At 42.1% G+C, this 20,805-nt stretch overlaps 1 pseudogene; it reads left to right on the top strand.

Moving 5' to 3' along the window:
- Positions 1-870: 870 nt before the first annotated feature.
- On the top strand, positions 871-5,056 carry LOC105716830 (26S proteasome non-ATPase regulatory subunit 7-like; annotated as a pseudogene).
- Positions 5,057-20,805: the final 15,749 nt, after the last annotated feature.

Raw genomic sequence — 20,805 nt, forward strand, 5'->3', positions numbered from 1 at the left:
GATTGTAAATAAGCACATAAAAGATACTTGGCCTCATTACTCATTAGGGAAAGGCAAATTAAAACTATAACAAGATATTACTACACTTATCAGAATGTCTTAAATACAAAATAGTGACATTCAATGCTGGCAAGAATGCAGACAAACTGGATAGTTCATATATTGCTGGTGAAAATCTAAAACTCTACAACTATTCTGGAAAACAGTTTGGAAGTTTCTTTAAAAACTAAACACATAGCTATCATACAACCCAACAATTATACTTGTAGGCATTTACCCAGATAAACAAAGACTTCTGTTCATATAAACCTATACATGAATGTATAGCAGTTTTGTTTGTAATCACCCCAAACTAGAGCAATACAGGTACCCTTAAACAGGTGAGTGGTTAAATAAACTGGTACATCCATATATACCATGGAATACCACTTAGCAATAAAAAAAGAACAAACTGGGGAAGGTGTGGCAGTTCACACGTATAATCCTAGCACTTTGGAAGGATTATAGGCAGGCAGATTGCCTGAGCTTAGGAGTTGGAGATCAGCCTGGGCCACATGGTGAAACCCCGTCTCTACTAAAATATAAAATAAATTAGCAATTAGCCAGTCATGGCAGTATGTGCCTATAGTTCCAGCTACTTGGGAAGCTGAGGCAAGAGAATTGCTTGAACCTGGGAGGCAGAGGTTGCAATGAGCTGAGATTGCACCATTGCACTCCAGCCTGGTGGCAGAGCAAGACTTCATCTTTACAAAAAAACAAAAAACGGAAAACAAAAAACTGAGCTGGGCCTGAAGTCACCCCAGGAATTTCTACCACTGCCAGTGTTTGCAGGTGGCAAGGAGCCAGGCCTGGCGGGCAAGGGGTGACACGATGTGACAGCTGGTGGTGCAGACGGTGGTGGTCCACACCCTGGTGCTGCTCAGTGTGGTGGTTCATGTCAACCGAATCAAGAAGGTTGGAAACCAGAAGTGCGTTGTTGGTGTGCTTTTGGGGTCATGACAAGAGAAAGTGCTTGATGTATGAACAGTTTTGCAGTTCTTTTGATGAAGATGACAAAGACGATTCTGTGTGGGTTTTAGGCCATGATTATTTGGAAAACATGTATGGAATGTTCAAGAAAGTCAATGCCAGAGAAAGAATAGTGGGCTGGTACCACACAGGCCCTAAACTATACAAGAATGACATTACCATCAACAAACTCATGAAAAGATACTGTCCTAATTCCGTCTTGGTCATTACTGATGTGAAGCCAAAGGACCTAGGGCTGCCCACAGAAGCGTACATTTCAGTGGAAGAGTCCTTAATGACGGAACACCAACCTTGAAAACATTTGAACATGTGACCAGTGAAATTGGAGCTGAGAAAGTTGGACACTTGTTATGAGACACCACAGACATGATGGCGGGCACTCTGTCCCAGTGGATCACAAATCAGGTCCATGGTTTGAAGGAACTGAACTCCAAACTTCTAGATATCAGGAGCTACCTGGAAAAAAGTAGCCTCAGGCAAGCTGCCCATCAACCACCGGATCATTACCAGCTGCAGGATGTCATCAACTTGTGCCAGATGTCAGCCTGTGGTTTGTCAAAGCCTTTTATCTGAAGACCAATGACCAGATGGGGGTAGTGTACTTGGCTTTGTTGATCCGTTCCATGGTCGCCCTGAACAACCTCATCAACAACAAGATTGCCAACTGGGATGCAGAGAAGAAAGAAGGGCGGGAGAAAGAAGAGAACAAAAATGATAGGAAAGAGGACATGGAGAAAGACAAAGATAGGGAAGAGTGATGTGAAGAGCAGAAAAAGTAAAACATGTATGAAAAAGCTTTTTCAATTTGTAAATTAAAATCTTACAAACAAACAAACAAACAAAAACTACTGATAGACTCAGTGACCTGGATGAATCTCTGGAGAAACACTCTTAAGTGAGAAAAGGCAGTCCCATAAGGTTGCATGTCATATGATGCCATTTATGTAATATTCTTGAAATGATATATTAAGTAAAAAAAGCAAGATGTAGCTAATATGTGTAGTATACTGTTTATCTAAGAAGAGAGTAAAGAATGCATACATGGGCTGGGCGCGGTGGCTCACGCCTGTAATCCCAGCACTTTGGGAGGCCGAGGCGGGTGGATCACAAGGTCAAGAGATCGAGACCATCCTGGTCAACACAATGAAACCCCGTCTCTACTAAAAATACAAAAAATTAGCTGGGCATGGTGGTGCGTGCCTGTAATCCCAGCTACTCAGGAGGCTGAGGCAGGAGAATTGCCTGAACCCAGGAGGCGGAGGTTGCGGTGAGCCGAGATCACGCCATCGCACTCCAGACTGGGTAACAACAGCGAAACTCCATCTCAAAAAAAAAAAAAAAAAAAAAAAAAAAAAAATGCATACATATTTATATTTTCTTAAAATTAAAAAATAGGAAAAATAGGAGAATGAAGCAAAAGCTTAAAAAATGGTTCTCTGAGGTAAGGAAGAAACAGGGAAAGGGGACAAAGAAGCTAAATTTCTCTGGGTATTTAGGTCTCTGTCAGATCTACCTTATGATCTGATTTTGAAACACATTAGTAGTTTGCATAATTTAAAAAATTAACAATAAAAAAATCTCTATAATCAGAAGCAAAATAAAACAATAGACCCTAAGGGTGTACTGAGTTAGTTGCATAACCACATAACAGAACAAGTTTCAAAGAACTTTAAAACACAGTACATTAGGGCTGGGTGCAGTGGCTCATGCCTGTAATCCCAGCCCTTTGGGAGGCCAAGGCAGGTGGATCACCTGAGGTCAGGAGTTCAGGACAAGCCTGGCCAATGTGGTGAAACCTCATCTCTACTAAAAATACAGAAAGTAGCTGGGCATAGTGGCTGGTGCCTGTAATCCCAGCCACTCGGGAGGTTGAGGCAGGAGAATTTCTTGAACCTGGGAGGCAGAGGTTGAAGTTAGCCAAGATCATGCCACTGCACTCCAGCCTGGGCGACGAGAGTGAAACTCCATCTCAAAAAAGATACCAGCCAGCCAACCAACCAAACAAACAAAACCCAATACTTTACTAAGCATCTTTAGTGGGATATACTCAGAGGACAAAAAGAACTTCAAAAAATTTAAAATTGATGTTAATAATCATATCCTTGATGGTAATAGTTATGTTGTTATTCTGAGTCCATTGTATGTGAACTATGTGTGAAAGAAAATAAATAATTATATCAGTGTCATTGAAAAATATTATGCTTGGCATAAGAAAAAAAAAACCAAAGATGTAAGATCAATGATATTATGTAAAAACTAGATAGTTCTAAATTTGATTTATAAAGATCTACATTAACTCATGATTTATTTTTATGTCCTGGCTCTCTCCAACAAAAGGGTTTAAAAATAATAGCCAACCCAGTAGCAATGAGCATCTTTAGCACCTAGTCTCCCACATAACAAAAGAAAGAAAAGAAAAAGAAAATCTCAGAGATCTCTTAAATATCCCTCTAGATGAACTGATATGATGACATGATGTCATACTAGAAACCAAAGAAGCTGGAACATCTAATAAGATTGTATTGAAAGGTCTAAAGAGCTCAAGGAGTCCACTTCAAAGATGCCTACTGGTCATAGATGGAGTGATTAAGAATAATCACAGTGGATAGAAAGATTTCAAACATGTCTTATCCATGAGTTCATGAAGTTACTAAAAGAAAAAACTTCCTCATTCTCCTTTGGAGTATGTTACAGAACTATCCATTTATTTTGAAAACTGAAAATAATAAAAGGAAAGACTCAAAGATTTATTCTTCCTTTCCTGTAAGAATTTATTTCAGGGAAACCAAAGGGTTGAAAAAGGGAAGTATCTTTATGAAGCATTTCAGCTGACAAATGAAGGAATCGTAGAATTAGAATGTTGCCATTTTGCAACGCATGGTGATAGACTGCAATGACGGATGATGGATCATTCTAGACACTGATTTTCATTTGCTGCTAACATCTCAGACAACGTTTACTTGCTGATGAAAGTGCAAAACAAAGTACATGGAAAATTTTTGCCAAAAATCAAGCTGAATTGTGAAAAAAAAAACCTCTAGATCCAACCTCCAATTTAAAGAAAACACAGGGAAGAGAACAAGTTAAGTAGCAGAAAAATCCAAACTGTGAAGAATTCTCAACACTAATAATAATCTTGTTTCTCTAAGAAATAAACTGTATTGATAAAGAGAGATTAAAATTGTAGAAAGATGAAAAGTATGAGAGAGAGCACACACTTAGATAAGAATTAAGATTAAAACTACTTAAGAGAAATACAAAGCATTGTATTGCATTTATGAATCTTATTTTGATCCTGATTCAAACAATTTTTTTAAAAGATAAAAAATCTTAATGTAGCTTGATTTTCAAAATTTATCAACAAATTACTTTTTAAATTTTATTCTATGTATAATTTTGGAATGTGCTTTTAAAAAGAGCCCTTAACTTTTGGAAAAAATATTGAGATATTTATAAATGAAATAATATGATCACTGGGATTTGCATTAAGATGATTGGGGGAAGGCCTGCATGGGGTATAGCAGCAACATTTGGCCATAAATTGATCATTGACAGAGTTGGGATATGTTTGAGCCTTTTCATAATAAAAGACTGCCATCATCAATAACGCTGTGAAATATCATCTAGGACGAGGTAGTGCCTATGATGGAGCGAGGACGATGAGGCAGAAGCAGCCAGAGGCCAGCAGGCCAAGGCAGGAGGGCAGATTCTCAAGAGAGCAGAAAAGTTACAGTCACTGAGCAACCCCAATCTAAAAATTCGAAACTTGAAGCTTCTGCTCCAAAATCTGAAACCTTTTGAGTGCTGACAAAATGCTCAAAGGACATGCTCACTGGAGCATTTTGGATTTTTGGATTTTTCAGATTAGGGATGCTCCACCAGTATGTTAATACAAATATTCCAACCCTCCCCACGCCCTGAAGAAAAAAAAAAAAAAAAAAAATCAAAATCTGAAACACTTCTGGCCCCAAGCATTTTGGATAAGAGATACTCAATTATCATAAAAATGAATAAGCCTCAGAAATAGGCAATCACATGAGTGAGTCTCTCAAACAGGATACTGAGGTACATATAAAAAGACACATACAATATGATTACATTTGTTCGGAACTCAACAAAGGCTAACTTCGTCTACATTATTTTGAGATGCATATAAAAGTCATAAAATGATAAAGAAAACAAAGGGATGGGGTTATTCTAAATGTCAGCATGCTGAGTTCTGTCCATGGGTAGGGATGGTATGTGACTGGCACAAGGCTCAGAGGGTATATTTCAGCCTGGCAACAATCTAGTTTTTGACCCATGCAATAGTTTACTAGGTTCACAGTACACTTATTATTTAGACCACACATATATTTTCTGTACCTTTCTTAATATGCATTATATTTCTCAATTTCAAAAGAAAATTTTATTGGGCGGGGGGAAAAGCAATGACTTACGAGCAGCGTCATGGAAAGAAAAATTTCACCTCCACATACGTCCAGTCCTAATCCTGAGATACTATGCAGAGGGCTACCAAGGGGCAGGGAGTGGCATCCCAGGGAGGAGCAGGTGGGGACATTCCATGGGATAAGGAATACAGAGACCCAGTATGTGCTTTTGCAGCAATGAATCCAGACAAGGTGATTTTAGTCCAGGAAGCCAGTGGCTAAATGGGACTTCGTCCCTGATGTTAGAGGACAGGATAGTAGGAGTTGATTGTAAGCAATAGACATCAACACTCCAGATGAGACAAAGTTATTTAGTGTTCAGAATGCCCTGGGACTCCCGGTTTCTGTTGGTTCTTATTCTACCAGCAGTTTCATCCTGGTCAGGGTGGTGAGATGCCAGCCCCCTCTGAGGCCACCAACATCCGTGTGACCCGAAAGCCACCGGCCGCACCTGATCTGTTTGTCTGCATCTTTCTCCTCCATCTGTGGTAAAACCGTGTCTGCTATGAGCACCATCCTATCTCCAGAGCCCAGCACAGTGCCTGGGAAACTGTAAATGCCTGCTAAATCTTTAACAAATGAATGAGCGGATGAAGAATTCCTGTTTTACATTAGGAGAATTTGAGCCTAGAAGAGCCGCAGAAAGGAACTGGAGCTAGCAGTGGCACAGACTGTTTAGTAACACTTAATATTCAAAACTGTTTTCCATAACCAACCTAATTTTTCCTTCCACAAACTCCTCTGCATTCTTTTAGAATCTAGATTCGGGCAGGTAGGGTTAGGATATTGCAAGGAAAGGAGTGAAAAAGGTTTTCGTTGTTTTAGTAAGTGGTCATTCTACCTTATTTCAAAGTAAATGTTGTTTTGAAATTATTTTTCTTCATGTAAATGCACTGTGGGGAAGAAGTGGGGAAAGTTGTTGAAGGAAGGTGAGGAACTGCAGCGAGGCCTGGAGGATCAGTCACAAATCAAATAAGATGGGGAGGAGAGAGAACAAGTCGGTGAAGCGGACTGAGCACGGAAAGAGGAAACAAGCTTCAGGGCACTGGAGAATTAGAAAAGGAAGGGCTGTGGGGAGGCAGGAGAGGGACAAACGACAGAGCAACGGGATCCTGATCAGATGACCGTGGCCACCCTCAGCCTCCTAACTGGCCTGCTTTTCTCTGGCCTTTCCCTGATCTGCTTGATACCCCGTCACCCACTCCAGGTCAAAATCAAAGTCAGGAGAGCCGTTTTCTACTCCAAGTTCTAAAAGAGCACTGTCCTAGAGAAATAGAACACAAGCCACATGTGTCATTTTAAGTTTTCTAATACCTACATTAAAAAAAGAAATAGACGATATTAATGTTAATAATGTGTGTTATTTAGGGAGGAATAGAAATAAATTTATTAAAAGATATGAATTCACAAATTCTAGTGTTCTATATCACTGTAGGATGACTATAGTTAACGGTAATATACTACATAGCTTCAAATAGCTAGAAAGAAGATATTGAATGTTCCTAATACAAAGAAATTATAAATATTTGAGATGATGGATATGCTAATTGCCCTGATGTGATCACTATACGTCTATACATTATATGTATCAAAACTCCAGTACGTACCCTGTGAATATGTACAACTATCATTTGCTAATTTTTAAACATGTTAGAATATATATTTTGTATTTAACTTAATATATCCAAGACATTATCTTTTCAACATGTAATCAATATAAAAAAATACTAGTGAGCTAATTTATATTTATAGTAATAGTGAGCTAATTTATATTTATAGTAAGTCAGTGAAATCTCAAGTATATTTTAAACCTAAAGACATTCAAATTGGACAGGCTTCATTTCAAGTGCTTAATAGCAAACATATGATGAGTGACTATGGCATTGGACAGGGAACGGCTACGTGTGACCAGGGGCATACAACTTCACCTCTCTGAGCCTTGATTTCTTCCTCTACAAAATGAGTGTCAGGCCAAGAGGATCTCTAAGTTAGCTTTAACATATTATGGACACATACATTACCCACAACGTAAAGTTCTATTTCATAGCAACCAACTCTACTTCTCACCACGGCCATCGAGCTTGAAAATGTACAGCAGAGGTTGGTGGTCCCAAACTGTAATGTAGATCTATTCAAATGACAATGTAGCAGGCACAGGGATAGTCCCTTTAACATAACCATTGCCTAGCCATCCAGCAGCATGCTATGCATAAAGTTCTGTTACAAAGAATGTCAAGTTTATGACTTTGCTTCCCAAAGAGTCCCTTCATGGTATTCCCTTGATCTGCAAAAATGAAAGAATGGTCCATTCAATTACGCAGATCACCCATTGCTATTAACAAAAGAACATGAAAGGCAGAAGTTTTATAGCAGGAAATCCAAGGACCTTACTGGGGTCCTGTTGGTTCCATTTTTAAAAGTTCCTTAAGGGAACTGAACTAAAACTTTCCTCTGTAATGTGCACTGTTAGGAGCCACACACATGCTGCACTCTTGGCAAAGGGGTGAAGGTCTCCTTTCCAGTAGAACTCTTCCCAGGGAAACTTTCACCACCAACAAACTCTGGAAAGACATATGAATGTTTCCAGCCATGGAACTAGCTGTATTAGTCTGTTCTCACGCTGCTGATAAAGACATACCTGAAACTGGATAATTTATAAAGAGATTTAATTGACTCACAGTTCTGCAGGGCTAGGGAGGCCTCAGCAAACTTATGAAGGGGAAGAAAACATGTCTTACATAGCAGTAGGCAAGAGGGCTTGTGCAGGGGAACACCCCTTTATAGAGCCACCAGATCTCATGAGACTGACTTACTATCACGAGAACAGCATGGGAAAAAACCCACCGCCATGATTCAATTACCTCCCACAGGGTACCTCCCACAACACACGGGAATGATGGGAGCTACAATTCAAGATGAGATTTGAGTGGGGACACAGCCAAACCATATCACTAGCTTACGATAGAATTCTCTGGAAGCTGCCCTGATCAGTTAGAATCCTGTCTCCCCTACACTCTGGCTCAAGCCAACCTCCCTGAATTAATCTTCCTCCATCCTGTTACCTGCCTGACTTTGAATCTCTTCCTCATGTCCCAGCTGCACAGTCCTGCTTCTCCTTGGTCATGCTGTGCCTTTGCATGTGCTGTGCTGTCTGACTGGAAGGCTCCCCTGTCCTCCACTGTGCAGACATACCTTGCTATTTAAATCACAATTCTTCTGTGAAGTCTGCTCTAATTCTACCTGACAAAGTAAGCAGTAACTCTCTCTTTGTTTCCATAGCTCTCTACATGACATCATGTAGCAGCCGTCACAGTGACGTGCGACAAACCCACCAGAATGTGGAAATGAAGACAGACCAGAGTTCCAACACCTGCTCAGCCATCCTCTCACTTTGTGCTGGTCAGGAAGTGACTTAACCTCTTCAGATTCTTTATAATTAAAATGGCAACAAAAGTATCTATCTAATGACACCGTTAGGTTCTTTTAATTAATATTCACAGGATGCCACTCAACGGTGCTTATTACTGACAGTGTTAAAAGTACCTGACATTTATGCATGAGTCCATTAAAAGCTACTTACTGAGCATCTACTAAGCATTGGGTGCTATTCTAGCTTTCGAGGAGAGATTCATGTAAATAAATTACTCAGTCCCTGCTTGAGAGCAGCTTATTATCTCAGTAAACAAAGTCTCAGTCTTTGATGTTGGAACATAAGCTTTCTTTCCCCTTGTTCTGTCCTCTGGACGGCGAGTAAACAGCGGCCTTTGGTAACTCAGCTCTGTTGGGATGCCTGCTGTTTGACTGGGAAAAGCAGATAGTTGGAAGGTAAACAAGATAAAGCTATTTTCAGTAAGGCAGGCTTCAATAGGAATCTATACAGAATCAACAATTATACCACCACCTAAAAGATGCTCTGTCCCTGTCTTCCTTAAGTTAACTTTTCGTTTCAATGTCAATTTTTGAGTGGCTTCTTCCCTCCCAGGTGGGGACAGGAGAGGCCAGGAAGGCTCTGCCCCACACAGGAATCAGAAGCCATGGCTGACAGGTAGCAGAGCCAAATAAGGGGCTCAGAGGGGCTGTGATGAAACCCATCTTTCTAATAGGTTCAGTTTTCTTTTTCTTTTTTAACTTTTATTGTAGGTTTGGGGATACACACGAAGGTCTGTTACATAGGTGAACTTGTGTCATGAAGGTTTCTTGTACAGGTGATTTCATCACCCAGGTATTAAGCCCAGTACCCAATAGTTATCATTGCTCCTCCTCTTCCTCCTCCCACCCTCTACCCCAAGTAGATCCCAGTGTCTGTTGTTTGCCTCTGTGTTCGTGAGTTCTTATCATTTAGCTTCAACTCATAACTGAGGACATGCAGTATTTGGTTTTCTGTTCCTGGTTTAGTTTGTTAAAGATAATGGCCTCCAGCTCCTTCCGTGTTCCCACAAAAGACATTATCTCGTTCTTTTTTATGGCTTCGTCGTATTTCATGGTGCATGCGTATCACTTTTTTAAATCCAATTTGTCACTGGTGGTCATTTAGCTTGATTCCATGTCTTTGCTATTGTGAATAGTGCTGCAATGAACATTCATGTGCATGTGTCTTTATGGTACAGTTTTCTATTAAGAAAGTGAGAGGAAATGCTTGGAATCATTCTGATTCAGCTATGCATCTTTCAGGAAGAGTTAGATTAGAGAAGATGAAATCAAATTTTTTCCTCTCTATGAAATGAGATGTCCTGAAGAGAAAGGTATTCATCCTTCTGGGGTGCAGAGCTACCAGGGACATTCGAAGGTTGGAGCAAACCTGCCTTTTGAGAGGTGAAACCACTGTGATGGAGCAGAAATTGGCAGGACAGGACCAGGGCAAGGCATGGGAAATAAGAAAGTTCAGGGAGGAAAACAGAAGTCCAGAGCCGCAGGCGGGCCATGCTGTGCAAGGTGTAAGAAACTCTGATCCAATATGTGCTCCCCCACATCCCTGACATCAAGCTCAAGTTGGCAGGAGTCTTCTAGATTCCCTCTTACTAGATCTAGTAAGATCTACTGTCTACACTTCCAAGTTAAGCTAGATTTGGCTCGGGAGCCCTTGATACCTTCTGATAGCAGAACTGGAAGTGCAGAGGCTGCCTGGGAATCATGTGGCCAATATAACAAAGTAAGCCCCGAGGCTACAAAGCAGAACCCTGGGTTGTGGAGCAAAGGGGCCACTTTCTAATCCCACCTCAGGGGTGTAGTCAGGGCTGATCAACCCTGGGTACTGTCTTTGCCCAGGAGACTTCATGCTTCCTCAGGGATTTGGGTGGCAGAAACTTCTGGTGCTAAATAAGCTGCAGATCTGGTCACAACGCAATGCCACAGACGTACAACCCAAGAGAGCTTCAGATTGAGAAAGCCCAGTAATGCTTGCTCCCTTCCTCATCTCTAATAATTGTTTTCTAGCTAGGAACAAAAGAGGCAACTCTCTAGGTTTAAACATGGGCATTAAAGAAAAAAGATAAGAGAATGTAGGGGTCTGGGATGATGCCCCAAAGCTCTCATTAAAACAAAAGTCATTTAAACAAGGGCAGAGGGCTCCATTAATTATGAAACTGTCCTAAACAAAACAATACCTGGTGACATGTTGTGACATTTACTGCAAAGAATGGAAGACCAAAGTACTGGCCTGCCCTTCTGAGGACTGTGTTATTGCAAAGATAAGGGGGAAATGCAGCTGCTTTTGCACAAACCGAGCAAAAGTCCAAACTAGAGAATGAGAAGGTGAATGAATGATAAAATGTATCGCAGAGCACCAGCAATTTCCCTCCATCAGGGTCGCCCTGATAACTCAGTTAGTTGCCTCTCAAATGCACTCTAGAGGAGATGCCAAGGAGTAGAGAAAGAGCAGTGACTGACTGGGATTGGAAGGTCAGCAGGATCCTGTCTCCAGTCTCCCCCTCAGGGGTGATCTCAGGACAAGACATCTTTTGTCACCTGCAGGCTTGTGTGCCAGATTGTGAAATGTCCTCTCCTTTGGGCTGGGGAGTATGGTCCTTCTTTCACATTTCCCTTCATATAAATGATGCTTTCTTCCAGATCCTAAGATCCTCCTAGGCATAAGAACTTTGTATCATTTAGTTTCAAGTTCATATTGCCAGAGCCTGTTCGGCACAGAATGAACAGAAGGCAGGAAAGAAGGGAAGGAAAAAGAGGGATGGATAGAGAGGGGAGGGATAGAAGAAAGTACTGTTGAGTGAGGCATTGAGGGGTAGTGAAAACTTTACTGTCAGCCCTGCATGGCGACTCATGCCTGTAATCCCAGCACTTTGGGAGGCCGAGGCAGGTGGATCACCTGAGGTCAGGAGTTTGAGACCAGCCTGGCCAACATGGTAAAACCTCATCTCTATTAAAAATACAAAAAATTAGCCAGGTGTAGTGGCGTGCACCAGTAATTCCAGCTACTCAGGAGGCTGAGACAGGAGAATTGCTTGAACCCAGGGGGCGGAGGTTGCAGTGAGCCAAGATCACACCACTGTACTCCAGCTTGAGTGACAGAGCGAGACTTCGTCTCTAAATAAACAAAACTTAGCCATTGCTTTAAATAAAATCTGGTAGTATCAGGTGTATGGGGCTCCAGGGTCAGACTACACCTTGTTAATTCCTGGCCAAACTAATTGTGTTACCTTTGGCAACTTTCTTATCCTCTCTGTGCATCTGTTTCCTCCTGGATAAATGAGGAATTGTGATGTCATCCATTTCTTAGGGCTACCATGAGCATTAAATGATGTAGATTATACAAATTGCTAAGCACAGTGTCTGGCACTTTCAGTTACACACTAAATCTTAACAATTGCTTGTCAGTAAAAAGAAGTAATTCCAATGAAGCCCCTATGGTTGAATTGAGTTGGGGGAGACAAAGCCCCATCTTCTCTCCATTTCTCTCCCCTCCAGTGTGCTGGAGAGAGCCCTCGCTCTACCCGAGATATTAGAAATCTGCAGAAAGCACTGGGAATCATCACAGAAAGGATTCAGGCACTGAAATCAGACCTGAGTTCAAATCCCACGTTCGTCACTTAAAAAGTAAGAAAGTTACCTAACCTCTCTGAGCAGCAGTCCTTATCTGCAATACAGGGGTGAAATACGCCTCCTGGAAGCCTATTGTGAAGAGGCAATAAGGAAATACATGTGGAGCATTTGGAACAGCCAGACACTTAGCAGGTGCTCACTGAATCTGCCTCCCTCCCTGCTGGACACCTCCTCTGCTACGTGCAGAGCAGTTGATTTCTATTTTCCAGGAGAGTGGAAGAAAACACCTACTCACACAGCTGCCCAGGAATTTGACAACACAGAGTCCCATTTGGACATGTGAGGTGGTCATTTCCCACACTTGATGGACAACAGGAGTACCTGGGGCATCCTGTGGCCAGATATGTCAGCCTGCTGCCAGCACCGGGGACAGATTACAGTCGCATGTCACGGCCCCTTCCAGAGGCCACATCTTTAGCAGACAGCAAAAATGCAAATCAGGAAATGTATGGCTTTGGAAATGACTCTATCAGTTGTCAGACTGAGCTGCTCCAAGACCGCTGGGTGACGCTGAGCAAATATGAAAAAAAGAAAAACCCATAAATTCCCAGCAGAAGTTTCATAAATGACTCAAGAATGACAGCTCTCTCATTTCAAACAAGATAGCTACCTGCTGCATAAAGAAAGAAAATTTCCAAACATGTCTTGCAGTGTAATTTTTGGCTCCAGAATAGAGGGAAGAACGGAAATTTCAAGATTTCTGACTGCTTGATCCTCCTATGTTCCTCCTTTCCCCCCAAATTAGGGTTGAAATTAAATTTTAAAAAGGAAATACGGCCAGGCGTGGTGGCTCACGCCTATAATCCCAGCACTTTGGGAGGCCGAAGTGGGTGGATCACGAGGTCAAGAGATCAAGACCATCCTGGTCAACAAGGTGAAACCCCGTCTCTATAAAAATACAAAAATTAGCTGGGCATGGTGGTGCACACCTGTAATCCCAGCTACTCAGGAGGCTGAGGCAGGAGAATTGCTTGAACCCAGGAGGTGGAGGTTGCAGTGAGCCGAGATCGCGCCATTGCACTCCAGTCCGGGTAACAACAGCGAAACTCCGCCTCAAAAAAAAAAAAGGAAATACAGAAATAGAGAATCAAAGCAAGGGAGAGTATTAGCTTTGAGTCACTAATTTTTTTCAACAGCTATTTTTTTCCCTCCTTTTTGCTAAGTTCTTTATTATGAAAGATTTCTAATACACATAAAAATAGAATAACACAATGAATTCCCATCCATCTATCAAACACTTTCAACAATTATCCAGTCTTGTTCCATTTCTATCTTTATTCGCCTCCCTTCCTCCTGTTCTATTTTAGGACAGTTTCAGACATGATATCATTTCACCCATAATATTTCACCAACAGCCCTTTAATGAGCACCTTCTAGGTATCCTTGCCACTGGGCAGGCAAAATAGATAAGGTGTCCTGCCCTCACAAAACTCATTGTCTTAAAGGGGGAAGCATATCTTCTGAAACACGTAAAGTCAATATTTACATTGCAAATTTATATAACATATTTATGTAACAAATGTTGTAGAATTGACCTGTACCAGGCACATTTGCAATGCTTTACAATATTAACCTTTATAATGTAGTCCTCCTGAGGACACAAAAAAATAGGTGATATTATTGTCCTAATTTTACAGATGAGAAAGTTGAGGCACGGAGAGGTTGAGTATTTTTGCCCAAGGTCACACAGCTCGTAAATGGTGGAGCTGCGAAGCACACCAGAGGAAATAGATTAACTCTATCTGGGCCCAGAAGTTGAAGACTGCCCATGTTGTATTCCAAACAATGTGTTGTGAAGGACTGCTCTTGGATAAGGTAAGGACTCCTCCCTTCTGAAATGTGTAATGTGAAACAATTTGGCAAATAAAAACATACAAGTAGTTGTTAAACCAGCGCTAGGATTTCTGCTTTCCTGAGTATCCCAGGACTTTTTAACTATTACAATTTTGTCTACTTAAATATCTTATAGTTTTGTTTTTGTTTTTGTTTTTGTTCTGAGACAAGGTCTCAGTCTGTCACCCATGTTGGAGTGCAGTGGTGCAATCATAGCTCACTGCAGCCTGGTCTTCCGGGGTTCAAGCGACGCTCTAGTAAAAGTTCTCATCTAGACAGAGGGAAAGGGATGAGCAAGTGTCCCGAGAAATTTCCAATTGCACACAGAAAGCAACTGTTGTGGAGACAAACAAAATAATGTCCAGAAATGGAACTGGACAGGCAGGTGAGGCCAGGCTATGAAGGGCTTTTGTGAGCCACGCTGAGGAGCATGAGCATTCCCATGGCCTCTCGATGGTGAGCAGAGGTTAAATAGGTGAATAACAGGGTCAAATCATATTAAGAGCAGAATTCTGGAAACGAGGAGGAAGACTGAATATAAGTAGGAGAAATAGAAGGTCTACAAATGTCCAGGGTGACTGGGGGGCTGATCACATCTGAACCAAAGCAGTAGAAGTTGGAAATGAAATTAAACATACGGAAATGGGAGTCAAGTGACATGGTGCCAAATGAGACTTCTCCTATTTCTCAGAATGTTGGCAGAAGCCCAAAGCTCTAAACAATAAACAGCAAGTACTGCAAATCCAAGAAAAAGTTGCTAGACACATCAACAAAGAACTTGCTGAAAGGTGGCTAAACCCATGCTGAACTCATTAGCCCATCACCCACCCCCAGTCTCTAGATAACAACAGCCTGGAGATATGTCCAGGGTTTATTTACAAAAGATGGCTGGCCTACTAGAGAATGTGAGGAAGGGATGCTCTTCTCTCCCAAGCCAAAAAGAGGAGCTCTGTGCCCCAAGAATCAACAGGGAAGTCCGTGACCCCAGCATCAACGAGGGACCAGAGCAGTGAGGAAATTCTTGGGAAGACACGACAGGTATTTCTTCTCAGAGTTTGGTGGGCACAGAAGAAGGTATTTATCTCTTGCAGTGGCAGAGAGGGCTGGCCAGATGTGCCCACAGAGCTAGAGAGCTACAGCAGGAGTACCCTGGAGCTTCAGGGTACACAGACAACCATGTCCACTGGCTCCATGAGTTAAGAAGATGCCATGAAAGGTAGCCACTCAAGAGACAGTGTCCTGGGCTGGCATTTTCTAGTAGGAAGAGGTGACAGTTGTGTTGCCAGAAGTATATACTGAGAGAGCCCTACCATGTTAGTGAGAAAGTCCTGGTCAACAGTGCAGCATCCTGGTGGCCTTAAAAGGGTGGAGGTGAGTGCAGAAAAGAGACAGCATAGTGGGCCTGATTGCAATCCTTAGCTCCTGACTGTACTCAGCTACTGTCTGGGAATTTTTAGTGTTTCTGCTATTTTCAGAACTGTTAAGAATGGCATTCTATGCCTAAACGAGATGGTGTCTGCTGAACACCTGCTTTCCTTTGGGGAGTCTGGAATTTTGGTATGTGCCAGGTAGAGGCTGCCTGCATACCAGCCTCCAATAAACACTGAATGCTTTGTCTCTAAAAGCACCACTACTTGGCAATATTTTACACATGTTGTCACAACTCACTGTTGGGGAATGAAGTGTGTCCTGGAGACTCTATTGTAAGGGACCCCTGGAAGCTTGCTCCTGGATTTCCCCATACCTTGTCCCAGGTGTCTTTTCCCTTTGCTGACCTTGCTCTGAGATTTTTGGCTGTAATCATTCATAGCTGTGAGTGTTATTATACGCTGAGTCCTGTGAGTCCTGCTATCAATTCATCAAACCCAGGGATGCCTCCAAAGAGCCTACCATTGCCCCCCAAGAGTAGCAATGCCAGCCTCTGGGTGTGTGCCAGACAGAGGGTGCAGATGTCAAATTTGACAGCATCAGTCATGGAAAACCACTTTCAGACTTTAATTCCTCAGTTTTCTCTTTGAGCTGATTCTGAAGAAAGCAGAGACACTATAGGCTGTGTGAGAGGAGGAGAAAATGAACAGATGAAAAAGGAGAAGCAAATGAGAGAGGAGAAAGAAAGTGAACACTCCCTCTGACTTTGCAAATTATAAAAATGTGAATCGGGCGTGAGCTAGGGTGAGGAGGAGACAGGGAGTTGGAAGGGATAGGGTGGGGGCAAGTATTGAACTACATTAGACATTATATTTTGATATTTTTAATATCTGAAAGTGAGACTATCATGATAGTGAAAAGTAACTAGAAAGAAGATAGAGAAGCCATGTGATCTGTCCGAAATGTTATCAAGGATGGAAAAGTGTGCTGGGGAATAAGACAGAAGCAGAATCAAACAATTGATTGATAGAATCCTACTAAGTCTAGGTCATACAATACAATCCAGACTCACACTCTAAACACAAGTGGGTTTTCAATAAAACCACATGAAGTAGACAGATGTGTCTGTCACAAAAATAACACTGGCTTTGAATTTCAGCTCTATAATTTCCTAGCCATGTGATTTTTACAGAAGTTTCTTGATCCTTCTGATCCTCGGTTTCTGCCTTCAGCGAAGGTGGACTTGAATATCAATCTCACACATGGGTTGCCATGGGAATAAACGAGAGAAGACATAAAAAATGCTCAGCGCTCAACACGTGCTACCTCCCACACTTCTTGGCCACCTACTATACCCCGCCCTCTTCAGAGCTTTATGAAATCTTTGGAAAAGGTGTGATTTTGTAAGACTGTATGTTTTCATGACATTGTTTTGTTTGTGGGCTTGAGTATCTGCCCAAGTTTTCAGAATTTGTAGTGAGTGAACTTGGAATTTGGACCCAGCAGTTATGATTCTTCTGTTGCCTCCTGTAACTTAGTTGAGAGGCCACAGGCACTGATGCCGTGACCCTGCCTGTTCCCATTATTAGTGCAGGATACCTTATGTCCCATTACACATCACTGGACCTTCACTTTTCTAGAGGAGAATTCAGCTTGTATTTCCTTCCCTATTAATTTTACTATGATGACAGACCGAATTTTATTTTTTTCAGTAAGAACAGACATCTCTAAATCCTTCTAAAATACATCTCCATCCACACCTTGGATAATGCAGATATGCCTGGGATTCCGATGGATTCAATCAAAGCAAGTAAAAGAAAGTGTTTCTCAAGCCAAGGGAGCATGCCAAAGCCACCCATTATAGCCCTAGGGTGTTTCTGAGAACCAGAGAACTCACAAGCCAGCTACTCGGCTGCAAAACTCAAGAGAGCCTGGCTCCCTCCAGAAACTGCCAGCCAGTTTTTCTGCCAGCAAGAGTTGGAAGCAGTCCTAGCACACAGTTCTTGGGTTTCCCTCTTATCTTTTTCACTGCATATTTAGTCCTGATGAGAGAGAAGGCAAAAGCGGTAGAAACACACACACTTAGCAAATGTATTTTAGTGAACTTTATGTATCTCTGACCTTCATTTTCCTCTTCTGAGAATGAGGAAGACAGACTAGATTAGAAGTTCTTATCATTGGCTGCACCTAAAATCACCTGGGAGCTTTTTAAAACTACAAATGCCCGGGCCTTCTCCAGACCACGCCAATCAGACCCTCTGGAGCACGGGCCAGAACACAGGTTATTTCAAAGTCTCCCCAGATGATGCTGATAGGAAGCTACCACTGGTCTGAACAATGTTTGTGGTTTTTTTCCCACCTCCAGCACGCGGTTTATGATCTTTAAAGTGTGACCATCAGGCAGTGACACTGGCTCCCTACACTTATGATGAAGAGCCATCTAAACTCAGTTTTCTCCTTAAAAAAAAAAAAAAAAAAAATGAGAGTAGCAGTCGTGCTATGTTGTCCAGTCTGGCCTCAAACTTCTTGGCTCAAGCAATCCTCCCACCTCAGCCTCTCAAGTGCCTCTCGAGGCACGACCACCACACCAGCCTCAGGTTTCTGTCTGTGCAGTAGGTAAAATTTAGGCCAGTCTTGTAGACAGACCAAACCCGAGTGTGATTTAGGGAACTTTTCTAATGCTAAAACATCTGAAAGGCAATGATGAAATCTAAGATTAGGGGAGTCAAAATACAAATGCTTATAGGGTCAGGTGAGTAACATACATGTGTGACTGAGCCAGATGTAACAAGAAGGGGTGGGCTTTGTGGAGCGAAGAATGTATGCCCTGCTTATTGGCATTCAAACAATCTCCCTCCCTCTTTTCCTTCCTTCGTTTCTTCCTTCTCTCCATTTCTTCCTTTCCCTCCCTCCCTTCCTTTCTTCTCTCCTACTTTCTTTCCTAAACACTGTGTTGGCAGAAATAAAGATTAAACTGCTTGCTTAATTCAACTGTGGATCACATATTTAAATTCCTCTGTAAAACATTCTGATACCGTACGTTGAAAAAAAAAAACCAATAATGCAAATATTACAAAAGCACCTGCCTCATTACTGGACCTCCAAAAGACGTCGTCTCTTCCACAACCCACACTGAAGTCGATTTTAAAACTGAAGGACAGAGCTGAACGCGGTGGCTCACACCTGTAATCCCAGCACTTCGGGAGGCTGAGGCGGGTGGATCACCAGAGGTCAGAAGTTTGAGATGAGCTTGACCAACATGGTGAAACCCCATTTCTACTAAAATTACGAAATTAGTGAAGTGTGGTGGCACATGCCTGTAATCCCAGCTACTTGGGAAGCTGAGGCAGGAGAATCACTTGAACCGGGAGGTGGAGGTTGCAGTGAGCTGAGGTCGAGCCATTGCACTGCAGCCTGAGCAACAAGAGTGAGAGTCCGCCTCAAAAAAAAAAAAAAAAAAAAAAAATTGAAGGATAAACAACAGGAACTGTGGCCAAACATTGCTCCAAGCCTACTTACCCCCCTTTTCTTTACCCATCTCCACAGTACTACAGAAATTGACTCCATAATCTTAAATCAAAAGTCTACTTACAGTCCTTCGATTCTGTGTGCCAGTCTGATTTTTCTCTTGAGCTTACTGAACCTCTTTGCCACCTAGAATTTTAGCAGCAAATTCCTCTGATAACAGCACCTCTTACAACTACAAGCAAGAGAGCTGCTCTCATCTCCTCAGTCCTGGATGGCCCTACCAACCACCTGACCTCTAACCCAGGGTTTCCTAATTCGGCATGATGGATGTTTGAGGCCAGATAATTATTTTGGAGAAAGCTGTCCTCTGCATTGTAAGATATTTCCTAGTATCTCTAACCTCTACCCACTAGATGCCAGTAGCAACCCTACTCCCAAGTTGTCACAATAAAAAATGTCTCCAGACATCACCAAGTGTCCTCTTGGGGACAAAATTGCCCTGGGTAGAGGACACAGTTCTAACTGAACATAGCGTCCGAGTGCCTGGGAAGAAAATGGTACAGTAAGCTCCATCAGTGTGGGATACAACCAGCATAATAGCCAAGCTTTAAAAAAAAAAAAAAAAGAAAAAAGCCCCAGCTGAAAAGGAAACAAGCTTCAGGATGATCAGCTGTGTCAGTTCCATTTAATTGTAAATGTGAACAGGCTCTGCTGAGTGAAGTGCAGAATGTTTCTCGCCTTGGGCACTGATACCATATTAGAAAAAGACAACCTGAGAGGCATTTGTTTTTGTGCATGGGCAAATCTCCGCTCATCAGATTGTTTCGAATTAATGTGGATGCTATAAATAAAATGTTCTCCTTTTTTTGGACCAGCTTTGATCTATTGTTATCCCTCCCTTTTTTGCAACCTCTAAAGGCAATTTTCATTCAGATCCTTCATCAGTGAAGCAGACGGACTTCAATAATTCCACTCAAAAGCGCCTTTGTGGCTTTCTGCACACAAGCTCCACGTCAATCAACCGCGCAGCCCTCTCTCCTGGGTGGCTGTCCCTCTATGTCCCTGGAGAACAGAAGATGGATGGACTGGGCTTCAGTAACTGGGACAGGCATGTAATGTGAGGAGAGCAAGTTTGACTGACGTTTTCCTTCTGTGTTCAGGTTATTGAATAATTGTGATAGAATTACTGCAGTCATAATTCTCACACACCCTGCAGGAAGGGGCACAAAAGAGAGGTGTCTCCTCCTGGAGTAAAGGGCCATGATTCAGAATCTGTGCCTCCAGTTTGGCCATTAATAGTGGAATCCTCTGACAGAAGCCTGCATTTCTGTAGTTGCTAAAATCCACTTGTGAAAGATAACATGAGCTCCCATTGTGGCAAGACAGTCGTGAGTCCAGAGTCATTGAGCATTCCTGGTCCAGATGGTTATTGAAAGAAGTGTGGTGAGGGGAAGACCCTCTCTGAAATAACCCCAGCCCTGCCTCTTACTTGCTTTCTAGTAGGAACCCATCTGAGACTCAGTTTCCTTATAATTATTTATATCAGAGTTATGTTTCATTTTAAGGTCATCATAAATTTTAGGCATCTGTTATGGAAAGTATCTGACATAATGCCTGATCC

This window comes from Aotus nancymaae, unplaced genomic scaffold (genome assembly GCF_030222135.1).
Source record: "Aotus nancymaae isolate 86718 unplaced genomic scaffold, 86718_ANA_hifiasm-v0.15.2.pri h1tg000036l, whole genome shotgun sequence".
Taxonomy (NCBI): Eukaryota; Metazoa; Chordata; class Mammalia; order Primates; family Aotidae; genus Aotus; species Aotus nancymaae.